This window comes from Prionailurus bengalensis, chromosome E4, assembly GCF_016509475.1.
Source record: "Prionailurus bengalensis isolate Pbe53 chromosome E4, Fcat_Pben_1.1_paternal_pri, whole genome shotgun sequence".
Taxonomy (NCBI): domain Eukaryota; kingdom Metazoa; phylum Chordata; class Mammalia; order Carnivora; family Felidae; genus Prionailurus; species Prionailurus bengalensis.
The window spans coordinates 19539006-19546216 of NC_057360.1; the positions used below are offsets into that span (position 1 = coordinate 19539006).

Sequence of the window (7211 nt, forward strand, 5' to 3'; positions counted from 1 at the left end):
CTTCAGTTTCTGGAGGGCATTGAAGGGCATGTCAAGATGATGGAGAAGTTTCTTTTCTAAGCATAAATGTCTGCAGGTATCACAAGGGAGATGGCCAAAGTTCATTATTTTCTGGGAGGATCCCATAAATGAGCATTAGAGAGTCCTGGCATGCTGAGTAAATACTTACTGCCTTTCCCGACATTGTTTCTGTGATGTAGTTTCCGTACAAGCTTCCTGAGAATATTTCCTTTCTCACTAAAGATGCAAACACCATGACATTGACAGTATGACACCATGACCTCATGCTGGTCCCCGTGGCATTTGTTGAATGAATGATGTCATTAAATGAAACTGACTGGAGTATATAGCCTTACCCCTAGAGTGAAAATAATTATTTCCATCATTCAACAAATAATATGTGAGACAAATACGAGTTCATTATTTATTGTAATAAAAATGCTTTCTCCTACATCAGCCGACTCTACATAGTTTCTCTAATAAAAGAGAAGGACTAGGCCAAAGGAACCCAAAAGAGTCCCTGCTCCTATTTAATAACCAGGAAATGGGTGAGAAACTGAGTACATTAGCCTGGAAGTAGGGGAAGGAGAGCAAGAGAGAATGTGTTCCCCACAGAAGGAGGGATATTAAAATGGCTCCGAGACAAAGGAGGGCTTGTGTCTTCAGCATATCATCAGTGGGTTTTATGTGTCGTGTGGTTGGAGCCTAGAATACAAAAATAAGTTGCTGAGGACTATGCCTGTGTCTTCCCAAAATTCGTACGTTGAAATCTAATCCCCAGTGAGATGGTATTAGGAGGTAGAGCCTTGGAGGTGATTAGGCCACAGGATAAAGCTCTCTTGAATGGGATTAGGATTCTTCTAAAAGAAGCCCCAGAGAGCTCCCTGGCCCCTTCTGCCGTGTGAAGACACAGTGCACACAAAGACTCAGAGGACCCAGGTCGCCTATGAACCAGGAAACAGACCCTCACCGGACACCGAATCTGCCAGCACCTTGATCTTCGTTTTCCCAGCCTCCAAAACTGTGAGGAATAACTTCCCATTGTTCATAACCCACCCATATGTTTATAATCCACCATCTAATGGTGGAGCAGACTAAGACAGCAGTGATACGAGCTGAGACTGAAGAGACTCTCTTAGCTGCCTCAGCCAGCCACATGGAGCAAAGTGTAGCCCCAGCTCTCCCCAATACCTAGACTGTCTGCACACAATATGGCGAACATGGGCTGTACCTGCCGAGCATCCTATCCTCTGGCTTCTGGTAATAAATCATCAATTTTTCTGTGATGAACTTCCCTGCCTCTATCAGTTTATATAGCATGTATGGGACTGACCATATCCCTCTCTCTAGCAATGAACAAAATTCATACCTAGATAGTAAGAGTCTTGCAGCTCCCTGGCTACAGTGATTAATTCAGCAATTAGCACATGCCCAGGGACACATCCAAGAAGCATCCTCCCCAAACTTACACTTGGACTATTGAGAAAGAAATGTGTTTCCCATTGAGTTGACTGAGATAATAGAATATCAGCTTAAAGCCACAGACAGCCATCTGTCCACCATTCATTCATTCAATAATAGTTTACTGAAGAACAATTATGTGCCTCATGCTGTTGTAGGCATTAGGGATACAGAAATAAGACACAATTCTATTTCTTAGATTTCTATCGTCAACTGAAAAGGCAAATCAAGTAAATTAATCACTTTAATAAAATATGATAATTGTTACAAAAGTTATTATATGATCCGGGAAAGACAGCCAACTCAGGCAAGGCTTCCTGAGATAGAAACATTCACGGAACCTTAATGGATAATTAGCACTTAACAGGGTGAATCGGGGCATGGGGGTGGTTCCAGAAGAGGAATCAGTAGGTACAAGGACATGGAGGGGATGTTCAGCTGGGCAGGCTCTGGTGACCCACCATATTCAATCGGACTAGAGAGTAATGCCTATTCAGGAAAATGGGAGAAAGGAGTCCGTATGGCCAAGCTGGGAATGAGTCATGAAGGTCTGGGATTTTTTGCTGAATACTATGAGGAGCATTTTTAAAAAATCACACAAGTCACAATGTAAAGAATGGTTTGGGGAGTGCCAGACTGAAGGCAGGGTGAGCCTTAAGAGGCAGTTGCCAACATCCTTCTTTTTAAAGTCCATACGAGCCAAACTAAAGCGCTGGTGGAAAGGCATGTGTGAGCAGGGGTGGGTGTCAGATTCGAGAGAGAATGAGGAAGCAGAATAAATGAATTTTAGAGGTTAGTTGAATTTACACAGCTCTGGCTTGGTGATGTCCCTGATGAAGACTGAAATGTATTTAACTGGAAGAAGCAGGTTTTGTGTGGAAAGGAAAGTTGAGGTGGCCATGGCAAGTGGAGCTGCCTGCCGGACAATGTCCTCGAGGTGTTTCAGGCAGTGAATGAGTCAGGAACTCCTGAGAGAAGTCTGCAGGAACTCACATTTGTGGTGGGTGAGATTTGTTTGTTTGTATGTTGCTTCTCTCCTAAAGATTTGTATGTGCTTTGATTTAGGTGTTATCAGCACCCAAGTCATAATTAAAATCATGGATATGGATGAGATTGTTGAGGAAGAGCACAGATTTCAAATAATAATGATAATAATAATAATAATAATAATAACTTAAGGTAAAATCAGAGAAAAAGAAGTCCGTGTGGACTGAGAAGATATAAGTTAGAACAGCATCAAGAAAATCAAGGAAGGATAGCATGTCAAGAAAGAGGAAGAGGTAAAGAGAAAAAATGCAGTAAGAGATCAACTTCTATAAGAACTTGAAAGCATTCCCTGGATTCCAAAGGGTGGGCAGAATGATCTGAAAAGGGTAGACGGTGAGGAGAAACCCTGAGGGGTTGTTCACTGGGCTGATTGGTTGAGGAGAAACCCTGAGGGGTTGTTCACTGGGCTGATTGGTTGGATGGTTGGTATAAAATGGGAGACACTATAGTGGAAAGCCAATTAGACAAGAGACAGAAGAGATGGGGTAATAAAGGGAATGACTGATGGATGTGGTCCCCCAGGAGGCCAATGGGTATGGAGTTCATAGCCCAAGAGAAGGGATTACTCAGGGGTCAGGAAGTATACTTACGCCATTGAGGAGAGAGAGGGTAGTGAGGGACATAAGAATGACCATGTGGCTAATTTTGTGAGTGAGGCTAGGCAAAGCTGATTGGGGGGGGGGGGGTGGGGGGTGGGGGGGAGTATGCATACTAATTATATCAAAGAAATTGATTTTTTAAAAAAAGAAATTGATGTTATCCATCATTCTATTAAAACATGTTAATGAAACTCCCACAACTTCCAAGGCCAAAACTGACTGAGCTGATGGTGATAGATTTCAGGAAGCCAAGGATGCACTGCATAGTCACCAATGGTGGATATTTTCTATTTTTTTCTTTCTTCTTTTTTTTTAATGGTATTTTTTCTATTTTATTTGAAACCACAGCCTGGCTTATTTTTCACTCAGTTTAATTTCTTTCAAGCTGTAGCCTGTGAATCAAACCTGTTTCAAGCAGTTTTCGTTTTCCTTCGTGTCAGGCTTTTGTGTCTTTTCCCCCTCAAAGATCAGCAGCAGTTGAAAAGGTAACTGATCCCGATCAATAACCATTTGAAAATAGAAACTCAGATATTTAAGATGAATCCGTATGGAATTGCTACCTTTAGGACTTCTTTCTCGGAAGCAACCTTTCCTCCTACCAATATCACATCGTAAGTGGGCCCATCCAGGAGGCTCCTTCGAGTTTCTATTACATAACAATCACAATCTGATAAAGCCTGGTTGGTGATAAGTGAGGTCTGTTTCATAAATAAAGGCCCTCCCAGCCCTGTTCCCAAATTAGATGTGGAGCAAATTTAAGGCCGTGTGAAAATCTGTTCAGCAAGGGAAAGCTCACACTAGGTGAGGAATCAGTTACTGAAGAGGTTATCCTTTCCAGCCCACTCATTTTATAGTGCACAAACTGAAGCCCAGAGTGCCATATGGTTAATTGGGATCGAGGCCAGGACCCGATTCCAGGTCTCCTGACTCCCCACCCACTATTCTTTTGTCCTCTCCTAACATCTGTTTCTCCTGCTGGGCAGCAAACTCCGCAGGGCCAGGAACCTCTTTCACATAGTTCGCTTAGATATCCCCAGCAGAGAGGTGACAAGCAAAACTGTGTTAGTCAGTTAGCCACACTCAGGGTGGATCACTGTTGGTCATCTGTGAGATATGCAGAGGTCATGCAGAGATAAACGTCAGAGTAAAAGGTCTCAACAGAACAGAAAGAAAAAAAAAATCACCAACCCATAAACACATGGTTTATGAACTCTGCAAATACCAGAGACTCTGGACACGCCTTCCAGGGTGGAAGCCTTGGGAACAGCAACTGTAGAGCCACTTCTTGCTAAGGGGTCCATGCCAGGGTTTCATTTGTCATTGGGTTGGCAGACACCCCACCCCAAGTCATCTATAGAGCTTGAGAACAGAAGTTTCCACATTGCGTCCGAGTCAGTAACCAAACTGAATCCTCCTTAAAATATTTAACAGGCTCCCTTCTCTGCCCCAAACACTGTAACTGCTGAGGGCTCCTTCCATCTCCCCACAATCAAACCTGCCTAAAATTTTTATGCAAGTTGAAATCCCGTGTTCTCTTTGCACATTAGCAATGCATGCCATCCCACAGGGGACAGCCCCTGCGGCAGTATGCAGGCACTTTAAGGAGTTTGAAAGCAGCGTTAGCCACAGTTGAAGTTTGTTTTGTAAGACAAGACCCTGTGAGGTTCTTCATTTTGCTGAAAACCATGTGCCAGCTTGATGCCTTTCTACTCTGGTTGAGACCAAATGCTTCTCAAATGAATCTGCCAGAAGAGTCTCTCGTGGGAATTGTATTCCCCCTTAGCATTCTTCAGTTTGAGTTTGGTTTGGTTAATGGTGAAAATAAGTACTTACATCTCTTGCCCCTAAACCAGGAGCGGCTGCTGTTGCTGCTTCTGCCATATCCCATCAAGACAGCCTGCTGTTACTCACAGCTGGCAGACAGTGTGAACTGATGCCACGTCAGCCGCCCAGAACCTTTCTGCTTCAGCAGCAGTTTCCCAACGGAATGATTTTCTATGTAGATCCTGAGGCTGGAAACATGATCTGACCACCATATTGAGAAGGTCTTAGTAAAAGACGCCACTACCTGAAATCAGAGAAAGAAAGTGCACGTCCTCCTTCGTGCGTCTAAATATTAGGTTGACTTTCTAAACACTCGTGAAAGCGAGTTCATCACTGACAAAAAAAAATCAGGATTACAAACTGAAAAGTAAAATTTAGAGACTTTGAATCAGTATTATAGAGTTTAGTTCATTTAAACATCATGAGCTTGGAGTGAAGTGAATTTCATTTCAAAAAAATGAAAAAGTGAATGCTCATCAATAGGGAAATGGTTGAATATATTATGAAACACTTATGTCATGGCCTATTAGGATATCTAGTAACAAATAAGTTAGAGATACAGCAGTTGACTTGGAGGGGTTTCTATGGCATTTTAACCAAGCAAAAAAAAAGTATATATTATCCCATTTCGGGTTGTTATGACATCTTTGAGATGATATTATCCCATATGCTATCACTGACTCTCCCTTCCCGGGACCATATATATATATATATAATTATATGAGTATTTGTGTATCTGCATAGATGAAAGTATATAAAAGACACATACTGGGCAGTTAAAACATTTCCTTTGCTTGAGGGAGAGAATTTGCATGGGCAATGGATGAGGGCGCAAGTAACTTTTTGCAAGCCTTCACAATAAACAGCATTTGTTACATCCCATTCCTATAAAATTATCTGTATGCGAATGGTGTGTGTGCTTAAAGAGAAGCACATGTTAAGTTTACGGAAGTGTTCATTAGATGTCTCCAGGTGCTGGAATGCCATCTGACTTTGATTTTTATTCTCCATCATTTTATGTATGCTTCAACTTTTTTCAAGGAAACATTTTTATTTACGTAACCAAAAGAAACAATAAAGCTGTTTCTATTATGTAAAAATTATTGACAAGTGGTGACTTGCCTGGACTGTTATGCTTCTGAACCCCTGTGCTGAATCTTAAACAGATTTTATTTTTTCCTCTGTGTGTTCCCAAAACACTTCAGAATTCTAAAGATGTTCTTGGGCTTATGTGGAACAGACAAGCCATGCCAAAGAGAAATGTAAAACACTTTTCAAGCCCAGACCTCACACAGCCCTCCTGTCCTTGAGGTTGGCGTCAGAGGCGGGTCACTTCTCCACCCTTCTGTGATGTGCAGAGGAAAGACCCCACAGCAATGTTGCCAAGAGGGCAGTAATCCATCGTGTCTCAGATGGCGCCTGAGGGTGACCACAGATCACTTGGGGAAATGCCAATCGGGGAAAAGAGAGAATTTGGAAGCCACCAACCAATCCCTACACTCCAGCAACAGAGCCTAAAATTGGGAAATTAGCTCTCATTGATCAGTGACCCAGTAACCAACACAATCTACATAATTAAAACACAGGAAAGGTCACTGTGTATTCCCTGACCGCATTTTCTGAATTGAAATGAAGTGAGATAGATGAATACACTTGGACGTTAACTTATCTTAATTATGTAAACAACAAGATGGAAGTTATTTTGAACTGGGGCAATCATAAAAAATTCACGACGTCCCATCACCATAAGGGCTGTGTACCAAGCAGATATGTGTATTAATCAGAAGGCATATATTGTATGTGTTTATTCATTACCCTGGAAGTGGGGAAGGTCCTGATTTTAAACTTAAATGAGGAAAAGGACTGATTAGGTAAAATTTCTGAATTATAGAACTGTCTTAAAAACAACTTTTTAAAAAGAAGTGTTGTTCTTTTAGTTGAAAAACTACAAAAATAATCCAAAGTCCAAAATGTTTTAATTCTAAAAGGATTTTTAATTCAACCCATCATTTTAGATAGAAACAGAGATTTGGAGAGGTTAAAAAAGACTTGCCCAAAGACATACAGGTAGAATTTAGGGCTTTGGCTCTCAGAGACCATCCCACAACATTGTGCTGTAAATATTAAGAATAGATCCTGCCTGGGTGGCTCAGTTGGTTAAGCGTCTGACTTTGGCTCAGGTTCATGAGTTCAAGCCCCATGTCTGGAGCCTGCTTCAGATTCTGTGTCTCCCATTCTCACTCTACCCCTCCCCTGCTCACACTCTGTCTCTCTCTCTCT

At 41.9% G+C, this 7211-nt stretch overlaps 1 protein-coding gene across 3 annotated transcripts in view; it reads right to left on the reverse strand.

The window, feature by feature from the left end:
- Nucleotides 1-5269, reverse strand: part of SEC16B (SEC16 homolog B, endoplasmic reticulum export factor) — a 55150-nt gene extending 49881 nt beyond the window's left edge. For all 3 annotated transcript variants that reach the window (XM_043569076.1, XM_043569071.1, XM_043569072.1), the window contains exon 1: nt 4941-5269. The gene's annotated coding sequence lies outside the window, so the exon portion shown is untranslated. The remainder of the gene's footprint in view (nt 1-4940) is intronic.
- Between the last annotated feature and the right edge of the window lie 1942 nt (nt 5270-7211).